The sequence below is a fragment of the Hyperolius riggenbachi genome, chromosome 7 (assembly GCF_040937935.1).
Source record: "Hyperolius riggenbachi isolate aHypRig1 chromosome 7, aHypRig1.pri, whole genome shotgun sequence".
NCBI classification, from domain to species: domain Eukaryota; kingdom Metazoa; phylum Chordata; class Amphibia; order Anura; family Hyperoliidae; genus Hyperolius; species Hyperolius riggenbachi.
Window position 1 is genome coordinate 47,034,312 of NC_090652.1, and position 18,494 is coordinate 47,052,805.

At 46.8% G+C, this 18,494-nt stretch overlaps 1 long non-coding RNA gene across 1 annotated transcript in view; it reads right to left on the reverse strand.

Annotated features, from left to right (window-relative positions):
* Positions 1-520: 520 nt before the first annotated feature.
* The window catches only part of LOC137525508 (uncharacterized), a 41,596-nt gene continuing 23,622 nt past the window's right edge, over positions 521-18,494 (reverse strand). Inside the window, exons 3-4 of the long non-coding RNA XR_011022927.1 lie at positions 13,117-13,233; positions 521-640 (exon numbers count right to left, since the gene is read on the reverse strand). This is a non-coding gene — a long non-coding RNA (uncharacterized lncRNA). The remainder of the gene's footprint in view (positions 641-13,116; positions 13,234-18,494) is intronic.

Below are 18,494 nucleotides of genomic sequence, written 5' to 3' on the forward strand. Positions count from 1 at the left end.
GGTCCAGTACTTGCACCAACCCCAGCATCAAGCCCACTACCTGGTCCAGCACCAGTTACAGTATCTGTTACAGAACCAGCCCTAGAACTTGACCAAGCCCCAGAATAATCCTGAGCATTTGACCCAGCATCAATTCTAGCACCATCCACAGTAATTGCCCCAGCCTCCAGACCATCCATAGTGATTGGCCCATCACCAGTTCCAGCACTGTTCCTAATAGTTTCCCCAGCCCCAGTACAACCTCCAGGACAGACCTTAGAGTTTGGCTCAGCATTAGTTCTAACACTATCCTCAGTACTTGCCCCAGCCCCAATACCAACCTTTGCAGTGTGCCCAGCACCATCCCCAGTACTTGCCACAGGATTATTCTTAGTGCTTTGCCCACCACCATTCCCAGTATTTGCCCTAACCCCAGTAACATTCTTAGAGTTTGGTCTAGTATTTTCCACATCATTAGTGCCAGCTTGTACAACACAAACAGGTATCTTTCTAAGTAGGTTCTTTTTGGTTTTCTGCAGTTTTCTCTTTGAAGTTTATTATGTTGTTAGAAAAATATTTCTTCTGCTTGGAGTCCACCAAGATGTTTTCCAGCTCTTCACAACTTTGGGCAATATCATCAATATTTCCTTCTGTCACTTTTCTAGGACAAGTTGGTAAAAGAAAAAGAAAAAAAAGTCACCAGAAACCTCAGGTATCTGTAGAAAGTAAAAACGACACTTAAAGAGCTACGTTTGAGCACAGATTTGCACCAGAAATGTATTTGCATTCATAATTTCCTTGTTGCAGTCTAGGGAAAATGCCTTTGACAGTCTCGCAAAAAATCAGGTGACATCACACATTTTTGTGTGTTCAATTAAAGTCAATGTGTCGACTTTAAAGGTTAATAGCAAAGCCCCTGTTAGAACCACCAAATAAGCTGGAAGACTGAGAGGCAGGAAGGGGGAGGCTGTGGACCCTGAGATGGAGTGTTGACTGCATTGGTAACTGGCATGAGAGCTTGGTGTAGTGCATCATCAATGCTACCCAGAAGTGTACAGATAAATATTAATATTAGCGTAAAAGTAGGAAGGACATACTAAGATGGTGTGTGCTAGCACTGCCACTGTGATCTGTGCTCCAGGAAGTGGTGGGAAGATAGACGACATTGCCAGTTTGTATCATGAACTGGATGATATGGGTGCCACCCATTCATCTTACAAAACCCAGTGTACAAATTAGGCAAAGGCAATGGTACCTATCAGTGATGCTGGGAGTTTTCATCTGCAGTTGACCAGCCTCCCAGAAGTAGCAGAGATAAAGTAGATTGCTAGCTGGCAGCATGGCAAGCCTGACATTGGGGGTGAATGCCACCCCTCTACATTGCGATAAGTAGCTGAAAAATTCAAGGCAGGCACAGCTGACAGGGTTTTTGGTGGTAGCCACAGACTCAGCACAGGAGCAGTGTGGGTTTACAGAGGCATCTTAGTTGACCAGTGAGTTCTCATATCGGTTTTCTATCAGTACTTCATTAGGACCAGCAGTGAAGGTTCTTTTGTACAAAACACTGAATGGCGGGCAGAAAAGAAGCTTGATGGCATACTGTGCATACACCGCATGATACAACGATCTCTAGTGTTAGTTAAATCGCTCTGTGCATCTGCACAGCCCTTCGGACACCAAACACAACCAATGGTCTCTCGCCCTTTCCCTTGCGGTCCAAATCAAGGCCCATACACACGACATATATTTGTCTGTAGTTGTGAGGCAATGACAAAAAGACAAGAGACAACAGCATATTTATGGCATCGACAATTCGAATTCGTGACAGTTGTGCACACGTTACAACAGAAAGAGTGAAGAAACGATGGAAGCTGTCTGTCACAGACTATGTATAATAGTAGTACTATGGTAGCAACTCTGCTGTCTGTAGAAGACTTTCGTACAAACGACAAGACACCAACAGACTAAGCGACGGTTTGTGAAATAAAAGTCACAAGAGATTCACCAGTTGAATCGCTCAAACATGGCTGTGTCTGCAGACAGTCTGTTGACACTGTTTGTCTTTTGCAGCGTACAAACGAACAAACTATCCCACCAGTGGCGTACCTAGGGCATTTGGCACCCGGTGCTGGGTATTAAAAGACCACCCCCCCAAAAAAAACGGGCGTGGTCACAAAATGGGCGTGGTCGTGACCAGATGAGGGCGGAGCTAACTAATTTAAAGTATTAGCTCGTATAGTTGCCCCAGTATAGCTAGTATAGTTGCCCCCAGTATAGCTAGTACAGTTGCCCCCAGTGAAACTAGTTGCCCCCAATGAAGTTAGTATAGTTGCCCCCAGTATAGCTAGTATAGTTGCCCCCAGTATAGCTAGCTAGTTTAGTTGCCCCCAGTATAGCTAGTATAGTTGCCCCCAGTATAGTTGCCCCCAGTATAGCTAGTATAGTTGCCCCCAGTATAGCTAGTATAGTTGCCCCCAGCCAGTATAGCTAGTATAGTTGCCCCCAGTATAGCTAGTATAGTTGCCCCTAGTATAGCTAGTTTAGTTGCCCCCAGTATAGTTGCCCCCAGCATAGCTGGTATAGTTGCCCCCAGTATAGCTGGTTTAGTTGCCCCCAGTATAGCTAGTTTAGTTGCCCCCAGTATAGCTAGTTTAGTTGCCCCCAGTTGTTATAGAAAAAGAGTGATTATTATATTATTGTTATAATTCTATTTTGTAATTCGACAGAATTTTGTAATTATTTTGTAAATTGTAATTTTGTAATGTATTTTGTAATTCTTCAGAAGCAAGAGATTCAAGTTTGGATGTTGTATCGCTTGGAGAAAAAAGTTTGGTCCGGTTCGCTTGCTTTGCCATGGGAAATAAAAGTTCCTCAATGAGTTCCCGAATTCAAGGGGAGTGAGTGGCAGGGAGCCATTTTGCTCGCACATTGTACATTTTGTGTCCCAAACCTGGGGTGCTTTGTCTGGTAACAGTAAAAAAGGGCGCAGGAGGCTAGTGGACAAATCGGGCGACGCCATTCACTCCCATAATAAATATCGTTTAATGGACGCCCGATAGGAAAAAAGGGCGCCGGAGAAAAATAACGTTTTAAAAGCGGCGCCCGGAGACTTAATGTTTTATTACTGCTTCTCATGATTACACATTATTTAATGATTTATAATTTTTTTAATATTATTTTTAAACGAAAAACAGTACAATATTTTTTTTAAACATTATTTTTAAACCAAAAACAGTACACATTTTTTTTTTTACATTATTTTTAAACGAAAAAAACGCACAATATGTTTTTGAAACGTTATTAATGATTATCACAGGGGGGTCTTAGGTTTAGGCACCACCAGGGGGGTCTTAGGTTTAGGCACCAACAGGGGGGTCTTAGGTTTAGGCACCAACAGGGGGGTCTTAGGTTTAGGCACCAACAGGGGGTCTTAGGTTTAGGCACCAACAGGGGGGTCTTAGGTTTAGGCACCAACAGGGGGTCTTAGGTTTAGGCACCAACAGGGGGGTCTTAGGTTTAGGCATCAACAGGGGGGTCTAGGGGTTAGGGGTAGGTACAGGGAGGGTTACATAGTAATTTTTTTTTTAAACGTTATTATACGTTTCACTATTTAAACGAAAGATTAACGTTTTTACAATTGCCGATTTAATGCACATTATTTAATGATTTATAACTTTATAAAACATTAATTTTAAACGAAATACAGTACAATACATTTTTAAACGTTATCCATGCTTATCGTTTAAAACCCCGCGCCCTTTTTTCCCAGCGCCCCTTTTTAAAGTGAACCAGAGACGAAGCACCCTCATGTATTTTACCATAGAAATCAGTGGGAACATTAGAGAAAACACCTACCCTGCCCTCTGTTTCATCCTCACTGCTAAAAGTGTCTGTTATCTAGCTGAGATAAGAATCCCGGACTGTGCATTGAGTCTGGCTTTGCTATAATGACTCAGCTATAATGATTTCTGAGCAAAGCCAGCAGGGGGCAGGCTTGGACTTGAAAAGACACAAAAGAACACAGTCTAAGCTATAATCTTTCTGTAGCAAAGCCAGCCGACTGCTTAGTCGGGATTCTTATCTTAGAGGTGATAACAGGCAAATTAAACAGAGAACAATGTAACAAAGAGCAGATTAGGTGTTTACTGTCATGTTCCCACTGATTTATAAGGTACAATACATGAGGGTGCTTCATCTCTGGTTCTCTTTAACGTACACGCTTTGTCTAGCTAAAAGTCTGCATTTACCTTCTGGCTCATGGGCCCATATGCAATTAACTTTTTTTGCCTGAGTTTGCTCCTAGGTGATATTTTTACACTTGTCAATAAAATGCCTTTTAACCACTTGAGGACCACAGTCTTTCTACCCCTTAAGGACCGGCCACTTTTTTTCCATTCAGACCACTGCAGCTTTCACGGTTTATTGCTCGCTCATACAACCTACCACCTAAATGAATTTTGGCTCCTTTTCTTGTCACTAATAAAGCTTTCTTTTGGTGCTATTTGATTGCTCCTGCGATTTTTACTTTTTATTATATTCATCAAAAAAGACATGAATTTTGGCAAAAAAATGATTTTTTTAACTTTCTGTGCTGACAATTTTCAAATAAAGTAAAATTTCTGTATACATGCAGCGCGAAAAATGTGGACAAACATGTTTTTGATAAAAAAAAAACCATTCAGTGTATATTTATTGGTTTGGGTAAAAGTTATAGCGTTTACAAACTATGGTGCAAAAAGTGAATTTTGCCATTTTCAAGCATCTATGACTTTTCTGACCCCCTGTCATGTTTCATGAGGGGCTAGAATTCCAGGATAGTATAAATACCCCCCAAATGACCCCATTTTGGAAAGAAGACATCCCAAAGTATTCACTGAGAGGCATAGTGAGTTCATAGAAGATATTATTTTTTGTCACAAGTAAGCGGAAAATGACACTTTGTGACAAAAAAAAAGAAAAAAAAAAGAATCCATTTCTTCTAACTTGCGACAAAAAAAAATGAAATCTGCCACGGACTCACCATGCCCCTCTCTGAATACCTTGAAGTGTCTACTTTCCAAAATGGGGTCATTTGTGGGGTGTGTTTACTGTCCTCGCATTTTGGGGGGTGCTAATTTGTAAGCACCCCTGTAAAGCCTAAAGGTGCTCATTGGACTTTGGGCCCCTTAGCGCAGTTAGGCTGCAAAAAAGTGCCACACATGTGGTATTGCCGTACTCAAGAGAAGTAGTATAATGTGTTTTGGGGTGTATTTTTACACATACCCATGCTGGGTGGGAGAAATATCTCTGTAAATGACAATTTTTTCATTTGTTTTACACACAATTGTCCATTTACAGAGTTATTTCTCCCACCCAGCATGGGTATGTGTAAAAATACACCCCAAAACACATTGTACTACTTCTCCCGAGTACGGCGATACCACATGTGTGGCACTTTTTTGCACCCTAACTGCGCTAAAGGGCCCAAAGTCCAATGAGTACCTTTAGGATTTCACAAGTCATTTTGCGGAATTTGATTTCCAGACTACTCCTCACGGTTTAGGGCCCCTAAAATGCCAGGGCAGTATAGGAACCCCACAAATGACCCCATTTTAGAAAGAAGACACCCCAAGGTATTCCGTTAGGAGTATGGTGAGTGTCATTTTCCACTAACTTGTGACAAAAAATAAAATCTTCTATGAACTCACCATACTCCTAACGGAATACCTTGAGGTGTCTTCTTTCTAAAATGGGGTCATTTGTGGGGTTCCTATACTGCCCTGGCATTTTAGGGGCCCTAAACCGTGAGGAGTAGTCTGGAAATCAAATTCCGCAAAATGACCTGTGAAATCCTAAAGGTACTCATTGGACTTTGGGCCCTTTAGCGCAGTTAGGGTGCAAAAAAGTGCCACACATGTGGTATCGCCGTACTCGGGAGAAGTAGTACAATGTGTTTTGGGGTGTATTTTTACACATACCCATGCTGGGTGGGAGAAATAACTCTGTAAATGGACAATTGTGTGTAAAAAAAATCAAAAGATTGTCATTTACAGAGGTATTTCTCCCACCCAGCATGGGTATGTGTAAAAATACACCCCAAAACACATTGTACTACTTCTCCCGAGTATGGCAATACCACATGTGTGGCACTTTTTTGCACCCTAACTGCGCTAAAGGGCCCAAAGTCCAATGAGTACCTTTAGGATTTCACAGGTCATTTTGCGAAATTTGATTTCCAGACTACTCCTCACGGTTTAGGGCCCCTAAAATGCCAGTTCAGTATAGGAACCCCACAAATGACCCCATTTTAGAAAGAAGACACCCCAAGGTATTCCGTTAGGAGTATGGTGAGTTCATAGAGGATTTTATTTTTTGTCACAAGTTAGTGGAAAATGACACTTTGTGAAAAAAACAATAAAAATCAATTTTCCGCTAACTTTTGACAAAAAATAAAATCTTCTATGAACTCACCATACTCCTAACGGAATACCTTTGGGTGTCTTCTTTCTAGAATGGGGTCATTTGTGAGGTTACTATACTGCCCTGGCATTTTAGGGGCCCTAAACCGTGAGGAGTAGTCTTGAAACCAAATGTCGCAAAATGACCTGTGAAATCCTAAAGGTACTCATTGGACTTTGGGCCCCTTAGCGTACTTAGGGTGTAAAAAAGTGCCACACATGTGGTACCGCCGTACTCAGGAGAAGTAGTATAATGTGTTTTGGGGTGTATTTTTACACATACCCATGCTAAGTGGGAGAAATATCTCTGTAAATGACAATTGTTTGATTTGTTTTACACACAATTGACCATTTACATAGAAATTTCTCCCACCCAGCATGGGTATGTGTAAAAATACACCCCAAAACACATTATACTACTTTTCCTGAGTACGGCGGTACCACATGTGTGACACTTTTTTGCAGCCTAGGTGCGCTAAGGGGCCCAACGTCCTATTCACGGGTCATTTTGAGGCATTTGTTTTCTAGACTACTCCTCGCGGTTTAGGGCCCCTAAAATGCCAGGGCAGTATAGGAACCCCACAAGTGACCCCATTTTAGAAAGAAGACACCCCAAGGTATTCCGTTAGGTGTATGGCGAGTTCATAGAAGATTTTATTTTTTGTCACAAGTTAGTGAAAAATGACACTTTGTGAAAAAAAACCCAATAAAAATCAATTTCCGCTAACTTTTGACAAAAAATAAAATCTTCTATGAACTCGTCATACACCTAACAGAATACCTTGGGGTGTCTTTTTTTCTAAAATGGGGTCACTTGTGGGGTTCCTATACCGCCCTGGCATTTTACGGGCCCAAAACCGTGAGTAGTCTGGAAACCAAATGTCTCAAAATGACTGTTCAGGGGTATAAGCTTCTGCAAATTTTGATGACAGGTGGTCTATGAGGGGGCGAAATTTGTGGAACCGGTCATAAGCAGGGTGGCCTTTTAGATGACAGGTTGTATTGGGCCTGATCTGATGGATAGGAGTGCTAGGGGGGTGACAGGAGGTGATTGATGGGTGTCTCAGGGGGTGGTTAGAGGGGAAAATAGATGCAATCAATGCACTGGGGAGTGATCGGAAAGGGGTCTGAGGGGGATCTGAGGGTTTGGCCGAGTGATCAAGAGCCCACACGGGGCAAATTAGGGCCTGATCTGATGGGTAGGTGTGCTAGGGGGTGACAGGAGGTGATTGATGGGTGTCTCAAGGTGTGATTAGAGGGGGGAATAGATGCAAGCAATGCACTGGCGAGGTGATCAGGGCTGGGGTCTGAGGGCATTCTGAGGGTGTGGGCGGGTGATTGAGTGCCCTAGGGGCAGATAGGGGTCTAATCTGATAGGTAGCAGTGACAGGGGGTGATTGATGGGTAATTAGTGGGTGTTTAGGGTAGAGAACAGATGTGAACACTGCACTTGGGAGGTGATCGGACGTCGGATCTGCGGGCGATCTATTGGTGTGGGTGGGTGATCAGATTGCCCGCAAGGGGCAGGTTAGGGGCTGATTGATGGGTGGCAGTGACAGCGGGTGATTGATGGGTGGCAGTGACAGGGGGTGATTGATAGGTGATTGACAGGTGATCAGTGGGTTATTACAGGGAAGGACAGATGTAAATAATGCCCTGGCGAATTGATAAGGGGGGGTCTGAGGGCAATCTGAGCGTGTAGGCGGGTGATTGGGTGCCCGCAAGGGGCAGATTAGGGTCTGATCTGATGGGTAACAGTGACAGGTGGTGATAGGGGGTGATTGATGGGTAATTAGTGGGTGTTTAGAGGAGAGAATAGTTGGAAACACTGCGCTTGGGTGGTGATCTGATGTCGGATCTGCGGGCGATCTATTGGTGTGGGTGGGTGATCAGTTTGCCCGCAAGGGGCAGGTTAGGGGCTGATTGATGGGTGGCAGTGACAGGGGTGATTGTTGGGTGGCAGTGACAGGGGGTGATTGATGGGTGATTGACAGGTGATTGACAGGTGATCAGTGGGTTATTACAGGGAAGGACAGATGTAAATAATGCCCTGGCGAATTGATAAGGGGGGGTCTGAGGGCAATCTGAGCGTGTAGGCGGGTGATTGGGTGCCCGCAAGGGGCAGATTAGGGTCTGATCTGATGGGTAACAGTGACAGGTGGTGATAGGGGGTGATTGATGGGTAATTAGTGAGTGTTTAGAGGAGAGAATAGATGGAAACACTGCGCTTGGGTGGTGATCTGATGTTGGATCTGCGGGCGATCTATTGGTGTGGGTGGGTGATCAGTTTGCCCGCAAGGGGCAGGTTAGGGGCTGATTGTTGGGTGGCAGTGACAGGGGGTGATTGATGGGTGATAGGTGATTGGCAGGTGATTGACAGGTGATCAGTGGGTTATTACAGGGAAGGACAGATGTAATTAATGCACTGGTGAATTGATAAGGGGGGGGGGGGTCTGAGGGCAATCTGAGCGTGTGGGCGGGTGATTGGGTGCCCGCAAGGGGCAGCTTAGGGTCTGATCTGATAGGTAACAGTGACAGGTGGTGATAGGGGGTGATTGATGGGTGATTGATGGGTAATTAGTGGGTGTTTAGAGAAGATAACAGATGTAAACAATACATTTGGGAGGTAATCTGACGGCGGGTTTGCGGGCGATCTAATGGTGTGGGTGGGTGATCAGATTGCCCGCAAGGGGCAGGTTAGGGGCTGATTGATGGGTGGCAGTGACAGGGGGTGACAGGGGGTGATTGATGGGTGATAGGTGATTGGCAGGTGATTGACAGGTGATCAGTGGGTTATTACAGGGAAGAACAGATGTAATTAATGCACTGGCGAATTGATAAGGGGGGGTCAGAGGGCAATCTGAGCGTGTTGGCGGGTGATTGGGTGCCCGCAAGGGGCAGATTAGGGTCTGATCTGATAGGTAAAAGTGACAGGTGGTGATAGGGGGTGATTGATGGGTGATTGATGGGTAATTAGTGGGTGTTTAGAGGAGAGAATAGATGTAAACAATGGATTTGGGAGGTGATCTGATGTCGGATCTGCGGGCGATCTATTGGTGTGGGTGGGTGATCAGATTGCCCGCAAGGGGCAGGTTAAGGGCTGATTGTTGGGTGGCAGTGACAGGGGGTGATTGATGGGTGATTGATGGGTGATTGATGGGTGATTGACGGGTGATTGACAGGTTATCAGGGAAGATAGATGCATACAGTACACAGGGGGGGGGGTCTGGGGAGAATCTGAGGGGTGGGGGGGTGATCAGGAGGGGGCAGGGGGCAGGGGGGGGGGTAAAAAAAAAATAGCGTTGACAGATAGTGACAGGGAGTGATTGATGGGTTATTAGGGGGGTGATTGGGTGCAAACAGGGGTCTGGGGGGTGGGCAGGGGGGGGTCTGAGGGGTGCTGTGGGCGATCAGTGGGCGGGGGGGGGCAGATCAGTGTGTTTGGGTGCAGACTAGGGTGGCTGCAGCCTGCCCTGGTGGTCCCTCGGACACTGGGACCACCAGGGCAGGAGGCAGCCTGTATAATACACTTTGTATACATTACAAAGTGTATTATACACTTTGTAGCGGCGATCGCGGGGTTAACATCCCGCCGGCGCTTCCGTATGGCCGGCGGGATGTTACGGCGGGTGGGCGGAGCCAGTTGCCGGGGGAAGCGCGCGTCATCAATGACGCGATCGCTCCCCCGGCATGCCTGAAGGCGTATTGCGGTCCTTTAGGCGTCCACTTTGCCGCCGCCCATGGGCTGTGGGCGGTCGGCAAGTGGTTAAGCCAGCAGAAAACAAATAAATACTCAAGATAATCTTGATAGTATTTCTTTAATTGCTGAGTGCTAAAAAGTTATTTAAGGCTTCTTGCACACAGGGACGTTACAGGCGCACGTTAGTGCAGCCTGTAACGCTCCCCCAACGCACAGCAATGTAACACAAGTGGGCTGTTCACACTGCCCATGTTGCGTTACATTGTAACGCAGCAAAGTGCTGCATGCTGTGCGTTCTACCCGGCTAAGCCGCGTTAGACTGTTTGCACATGTTCAGTCATGTTGGGGAGGAGGGGAGAGCGGCCGGGCACATGGCTAATTAATATTCACTGCACTCAGTGACGTGCAGTGTTTACTTCATGGAGCGGCCACTCTGTGCGGCGATTGGCCGGGCGGGACCACGTGATGCCGCATGCGTCCAAGAGTATGCATCACGGCATCATGGATGCCAGAGTGAGCTGCACAACGCGGCTCACTCCGACGTCCACACCAGAGAGCACCAGGCGTTGCGTTAGGGCCTATAACGTCCCCTAAACACAACGTCCTGGTGTATAACTAGCCTAAAACAGAAGATGAAAAATCATCTCCTAGTTCCAGGAGAAAACTTAAGACAAAAAGTGAATTGCATATGGCCCATAGACTCATAGTATAGCTTCCTGATCTTGTCCCTAATAGGAAGGTACTTTTCATCAATTAAAGATTCACATCATACAGTACAAGCAGGGTCTGATTTGTCAATTTAGTTTAAGAGAGCTTTTGAGGGGTTTTATTTAAAAGACTTGGGATTTAAACTGTTAGTTATTTTTCTAAATGAGATCCATGCTTAATGGATATGTCCCAAAGCAGAAATATGAGGGCTTCCATTGGCTTGGTGGAAGAGTAGGGTCATCTATGTCAGTGATTCCCAACCGCTGTGCCGTGGCACACTAGTGTGCCGCGGCATGGTGACAGGTGTGCCGTCCAGTACGCTGGAGGGGGGAAGCAGCGCTAGAAGGAGGGGCAGTGGAGGCAGCGGTGGGGAGGGGGGAAATATCCCCCCCTCCCTCACCTGGGACCCCTCCTTCTGCCTCTCTCCACCTCCATTTAGCGGTGGCAAGTGCAGGGCGGCTCGGCGGCGGGGAGACATGCGCAGACTTACCACTTCTGCGTTCCAAGCGCCGGCAGCGTCATGTCGTCAGATCTCCGCCTTCAATGCCGCCCACTGTGCTTCCTGATTAGCGGAAGAGCAGTGGGCGGCATTGAAGGCGGAGATCTGACGACATGATGCTGCCGGCGCTTGGAACGCAGAAGTGGTAAGTCTGCGCATGTCTCCCCGCCGCCGAGCCGCCCTGCACTTGCCACCGCTAAATGGAGGGGGAGAGAGGCAGAAGGAGGGGTCCCAGGTGAGGGAGGGGGGGGATATTTCCCCCCTCCCCACCGCTGCCTCCACTGCCCCTCCTTCTAGCGCTGCTTCCCCCCCTCCTGGGCATCTATACTGGGGGGGAACTGTACTAGCTATACTGGGGGCAACTAAACTAGCTGTACTGGGGGCAACTAAACTAGCTTTACTGGGGGCAACTAAACTAGCTTTACTGGGGGCAACTAAACTAGCTATACTGGGGGCAACTAAACTAGCTACACTGGGGGCAACTATACTAGCTATACTGGGCACTACCTACCTATGCTAGCTATGCTGGGCACTATGCTAGGTATGCTGGGCACTATACTAGCTATACTGGGTACCATACTAGCTATCTGGGCACTATACTAGCTATACTGGGCACTTTACTGGCTATACTGGGGCACTACCTACCTATACTGGGGCACTACCTATCCATACTGGGACTATACTAGCTATACTGGGGCACTATACTAGCTATACTGGGGCACTATACTGGGGTAACTATACTAACCATACTGGGGCAACTAAACTCCCTATACTGGGGCAACTATGCTAGCTATGCAGCCGCACCCCAGCCCCCCCCCCCCCCCCCCATAGCCTGCTACACACGGCACTGTCCACTAGGTCGCGCAAACACCCGCGCGCCCCCCGCCGTTCCCCGGAGAAAAATATGGTCAGAAAGTGTTTCCCGGGCCGGAAAAGGTTGGGAATCACTGATCTATGTGATCAGTGAAAAAGTCCATCATAGTTTAGCTTATTTCCTTTTCACAAGTGATGTATTTTAGGTGGTTATCATTTAAACACCAACTCCAAGTGTAAGTACCATAGTCAAAGATGGACAATTAAATAAAAATAGGAGAGTAATTCAAAGACAGGATAGAATCATTGGCCCATATGCAATTCATTTATCATCAAGTGAGAGTTTTCTCCTAGGAGATAATTTTCATCTTCTCTTTAAACTAAATTTTCAGCATTTTACAATTAAAAAAAAAAAAAAAAAAGTACCCAAAAGTTGATGAAAAAGTACTATCAAATATATTTTGAGTATTTCCTTGCAGGCTGGTGACTTAAAAAAGCATTTAATGACAAGCTGTGAAAATATCACCTAAGTGAAATTCGGGAGAAAAAATGAATTGCATATGGGCCTGTGCCATAAAATTATTTTTAAATCACCAGCAAGCAAGACAATACTCAAAATAGTTTTGATAGTACTGTTTTTTTTTTTTTTTTACCAACTTTTGGGTCATTTTTCAAATCTAAAATTTAAGCATTTTACATTTGAAAAATGACCCAAAAGTTGGTAAAAAAACAAAAAACAAAGATTATTTTAAAGAGAATATGAAAATTATCTCCCAGGATCAATTGCATAGAGGCCTATGTCAGCTGTTGGGGAGCAAACTGGCAGATTTAGGGAAATAAAAATGTAGTCAATTCTAGAATGTGTTTTCCTACGGTGTGGACAATAAGTTTAATTTCTGATACCAGGATTCAATAGTTGCCAAACATCTAAAAGCCACAGTTTAACCTTGGGAATACTGCTGAGGAGGTAAGCCTCTTACCTGAAGAAGTGTCCAGGATTGGGTCAAGACTCAAGAGTGAGGTTCAGGTCACCACCTTGGATCCAGATCAAATCTCTTCAATCAATTCAAAGCAGTTCTTGTGAAAGAGACTTGGCCCTGGTTTGGGAAGTTAAAGTGAATGTATACATTTTGCCAACTACAGCAGTTTTGACAAATAAAAATCTACCTTCAGGGTCACTCGTGTGGTGTAAAACTGAAAGATAGTGATTTATGAAAAGCTACTGAGACCCCTTTAGTTTTGACCAGGGAGTTTTACAGCTATGTATCCAGGCCCTATAATGATCCTTGTGGGAAGGAGGGATTTAAAGGATACCCGAAGTGGCATGTGACATGATGAGATAGATATGTGTATGTACAGTGCCTAGCACACACATAACTATGCTGTGTTCCTTTTTCTTTCTTTCTCTGTCTGAAAGAGTTAAATATCAGGTATGTAAGTGGCTGGCTCAGTCCTGACTCAGACAGTAAGTGACTAGAATGTGACCCTCACTGATAGGAAATTCTAAATATAAAACACTTTCCTAGCAGGAAATGGCTTCTGAGAGCAAGAAAGAGATAAAAATGGGAATTTGTTATTAGTGAGGGTCACACTGTAGTCACTTCCTGTCTGAGTCAGGACTGAGCCAGCTACTTACATACCTGATATTTAACTCTTTCAGACAGAGAAAGAAAAAAAAGGAACACAGCATAGTTATTTGTGTGCTAGGCCTTGTATGTACACGTCTATCTCATCATGTCACATGTCACTTCTGGTATCCTTTAAAGTGGGTCTTTAGCAAAAATATCATTTGGATTTCCATTTTATGGAGGAAATGCAGAATTTTGGAATGTTTGCATGGGAAATTATATCCCTGAACATTGAAGGAGCAGAAAGTATTTGAAGGAAAACTGAAGCGAGAGGGATATGGAGGCTGCCATATTTATTAACCTTTTAAGGCATACCAGTTGCCTGGCTATCCTGCTGATCCTCTGCCTCTTTTAGCCATAGACCCTGAACAAGCATTTAGCAGATCAGGTGTTGCTGACATTATTGTCAGTTCTGACTAGAGATGGCAAACTTTCGCGAACCTCAATAGACTTTAACGGGGATGCGAACTTTGAAAACTAGAAACACTTATGCTGGCCACAAAAGTGATGGAAAAGATGTTTCAAGGGGTCTAACACCTGGAGGGGGGCATGGCGGAGTGGGACACATGCCAAAAGTCTCCGGGAAAAATCCAGATTGGAGGCAAAGCAGCGTTTTAAGGGCAGAAATCACATTGAATGCTAAATTGCAGGCCTAAAGTGCTTTAAAACATCTTGCATGTGTATAGATCAATCAGGGGGTGTAATTAGAGTACTGCTTCACACTGACACACCAAACTCACTGTGTAACGCACCGCAAACAGCTGTTTGCGCAGTGACGGCCGTGCTGGACTGGCGCACACCATGGCCAGAGTGCAGGCCGTGGCGGTTTTCAAGCCCATATGGTCGCTGGGCTGTGGTAGCTCAATGATAGAACAACAGTGACTGTCCAACTGATCAAATTTGGTCTGTCCACAATGAAGCAATGACCTTATTATCTTTGGTGTGCCCCCCCCCCCCGAGACACTCATATAGCCGGCGGTCATTGCTTCATTGTGATGCGCAAGCCCAGGGCTGCCACCAGAAATTTTGGGGCCCCTCACACATCATCAGGCATATGCCCCCCTCCCTGGGCCCACCCACTGGTTGCTGGGCCCGCCCACTAGCCACCCCACCCCCGTGTCCATGCACAAAGTGGGCAGCAGCGAAAAATGTGCATGGCTCTGACACTGAAGAAAGCAGCATGCACATCGTGATGCGGCAAAAAGTGGGCGTGATCATGGCATGTTGTGGGTGGAGCCAAATACTAGCAAAATACAGGCAGTCCCCAGTTAACAAATGAGATAGGGACTTGTAGATCCGTTCTTATTCTTTATACGTTCTCTTTTGACCCCCTCTTTTCTTCCTGTGCCTCTTTTGTCCCCCTCTGCCTCACCTCAGTTTGTGTCTCTTTTGTGTCCCTCTGTGTGACCTCACGTTCCCGTCTCATCTCTTTTCTCCCTGTGCCTCTTTTGTCTGCCTCTGTTCCCCCTGTGCCTCTTTTATCCCCCTGTGTTACCTCTTGTCCCCTTCTGTCTTGGCTCATCCCCCTGCCCTCGCCAGGTATAGGTGCCCCCAGTATAGGTGTCCAGGCATAGGTGCACCCAGTATAGGTAGCCAGGTATAGGTTCCCCCAGTATAAGTAGCCAGCTATAGGTGGTGCTCCAGTATAGGTAGCCTGGTGTATATACCCTCAGTATAGGTAGCCTGGTATAGCTGGTGCCTCAGTATAGGCCAGCAAGATACAGGTGCCCCAGTATAGATATTCAACTATAGGTGGTGCCCCAGTATAGGTAGCCTGGTATAGTTGCCCCAGTATAGGTAGCCTGGTATGGGTGGTGCACCAGTATAGTTTAGCCAGGTACAGGTGCCCCCAGTATAGGTAGCAAGATATAGACGCTCCAGTATAAGTAGCCAAGTATAGGTGGTGCCCCAGTATAGGTAGCCAGGTATAGGTGGTGGCCCAGTATAGGTAGCCTGTAGCCAGATATAGGTGGTGCCCCGGTATAGAAGGTCCACTGTAGCAGGTTCACTCATCTGCTCCTCACGTTCAAGCGCTGATGTCACTTTTCTCTCAGTGCTGGAATACGGTGTGCTGGTTAGTGAGCCACAGGCCCGCAGCCAGCACATGCAGCCCTTCCAGCGCTTTGGGGGCCCAGGGCCCCCAGAAGCCCTGGGCCCCTCACTGCAGTGTTAGTTGTCCCCCCCTGATGGCTGCCCTGCGTAAGCCCCTTCACCGCAGCAAGGTAATGATCACGAAGGGGAATGGGCACATGTACATGCCTTTTGTTTTGTTGTTGCAGCCGCAGTGCAGCCAGAAAAAATTAGGCAGGCATTTCCACACACCAGAAAAATTATTATAGCGGCTGCTGCTAGTAGTGGCCTTAAAAATTCAGGAATCCGCCTAGAGTCCTGGACCCTGTTGGTGGTGGCGGAGAAGGCAATGAAGTGGCCTGCAGGCAGAGATGCTGTGTCGGGAGTGACTTAGTCTTGGGGCAGGCAGCCAGTCACACAGCGTGCAGGCAGAGATGTTGTGTGTGGGGACTGACTTAGTCTTCAGGGTGGGCAGTAGCCCTCCTGGATCAATTCCTCATTCATTTTGATAAAGGTTTTGGGGACTTAGGTGACTTCTCTTCTCAGTGACAATGGCTCCAGCTGCGCTGAAGGTCCTTTCATACAGGACGCTTGAGGCAGGGCAAGACAGAAGTTGGATGGCAAATTGGGACAGCTCTGGCTGCAGGTCAAGCCTGCACACCCAGTAGTCCAAGGGTTCATCGCTGCTCACAGTGTCTACATCCACACTTACGGCCAGGTAGATGGCTGCCTGCCGGTCCAGGCGTTGGTGGAGGGTGGATCCAGAAGCGCTAAGGCGAGGCGTTGGACTAAAGAATGTCTGCATGTCTGACATCACCATGAGATCGTCCTGTCCTTGCCTGCGTGGACATGGGAGAAGGATTACTGGAAGTGGTACCTTTATTGACTTGTGCTGTGACATCACCCTTAAACGCATTGTAAAGCATAGTTGCCAACTTGTTCTGCATGTGCTGCATCCTTTCTGCATTCTGGTGAGTTGGTAACATGTCCGCCACTTTGTGCCTATACCGAGGGTCTAGTAGCGTGGCCACCCAGTACAGCTCATTCCCCTTGAGTTTTTTTTTATACAGGGGTCCTTCAACAGGCTGGACAGCATGGATGAAAGATACCATCTGCACAAAGTTGGATGCAGACGTACTATCCATCTCCTCTTGCTCTTCCTTAGTGACTTCAGGTAAGTCCTCCTCCTCCCCCCAGCCACGAACAATACCACGGGAATGTCGAGCAGCACAAGCCACCTGCAACACCTGCTGCGGTTGTTCTTCTGCCGCCTCCTCCTCCTTCAAAGAAACACCTTCCTCATCATCCAAGTCTGATTCCTTTTCCCCACACAACTCTTCCTCCTGCTCCCCCCTCTGTGCTGCCGCATGTGTTGAGGAAACATCTGATTCTGATGAAAATTGCTCCCACGACTGCTCTCCTCAGCTTGATCCACCACTCTACGCATGGCATGCTCCAGGAAGTAAGCGTACGGGATCAAGTCGCTGATGGTGCCTTCACTGCGACTCACCAGGTTGGTAACCTCCTCAAACGGCCGCACGAGCCTGCATTCATTTCGCATCAGTGTCCAGTTGTTGGGCAAGAACATCCCCATCTCCCCAGATTGTGTTCTTCTACTGTAATTGTACATGTACTGGGTGACAGCTTTCTCTTGTTCTAGCAGGCGAGAGAACATGAACAGGGTCAAATTCTAGCAAGTTGGACTATCACATATCAAGCGTCTCACAGGCAAGTTGTTTCTCCGCTGAATGCCCGCAAAGCATGCCATGGCCATGTAAGACCGCCTGAAATGCCCACAGAACTTCCTGGCCTGCTTCAGGACATCCTCTAAGCCTGGGTACTTTGACACAAATCTTTGAATGACTAGATTCAGCACATGTGCCATGCAGGGTACATGTGTCAGCTTTCCCAAATTCAAAGTGGAAATGAGATTGCTGCCGTTGTCACACACCTCTTTGCCGATCTCCAGCTGGTGCGGGATCAAACACTGATCCACCTGTTTGTTAATAGCAGCCAGGAGAGCTGGTCCAGTGTGACTCTCCGCTTTTAAGCAAGACATGTCTAAGATGGCGTGACACTGTCGTTCCTGGCATGCAGCATAGGCCCTGGGGAGATGGGGCTGTGTAGCTGGAGAGGAGATGGCAGCACCAGTAGAGTTGAACTGCCACTCAGCAAAGGAGGAAGAGGAGGACGACAGCGAAGAGGATGTAGCAGGAGGAGAGGAGGTGGCAGGAGGCCTGCCTGCAAGCCGTGGAGATGTCACAAGTTGGTCCGCTGCACAGCCATGTACTCCCTGCTTGCCATCGGTCACCAGGTTGACCCAATGGGCTGTGTAAGTAATGTACCTGCCCTGACCATGCTTGGCAGACCAGGCATCCGTGGTCAGGTGGACCCTTGACCCAACCCTGTGTGCCAGAGATGACACCACTTGCCTCTCCACTTCACAGTACAGTTTGGGTATCGCCTTTTTAGAGAAATAATTGCGGCCTGGTATCTTCCACTGTGGTGTCCCAATGGCCACAAATTTGCTAAAGGCCACCAGCTTGTATGGTAACAGCTGGCGAGCTAACAGTTCCGCCATGCCAGCTGTCAGACGCCGGGCAAAGGGGTTACTGGCAGAAATTGTCTTCTTCCGCTCAAAGATTTCCTTTACGGACACC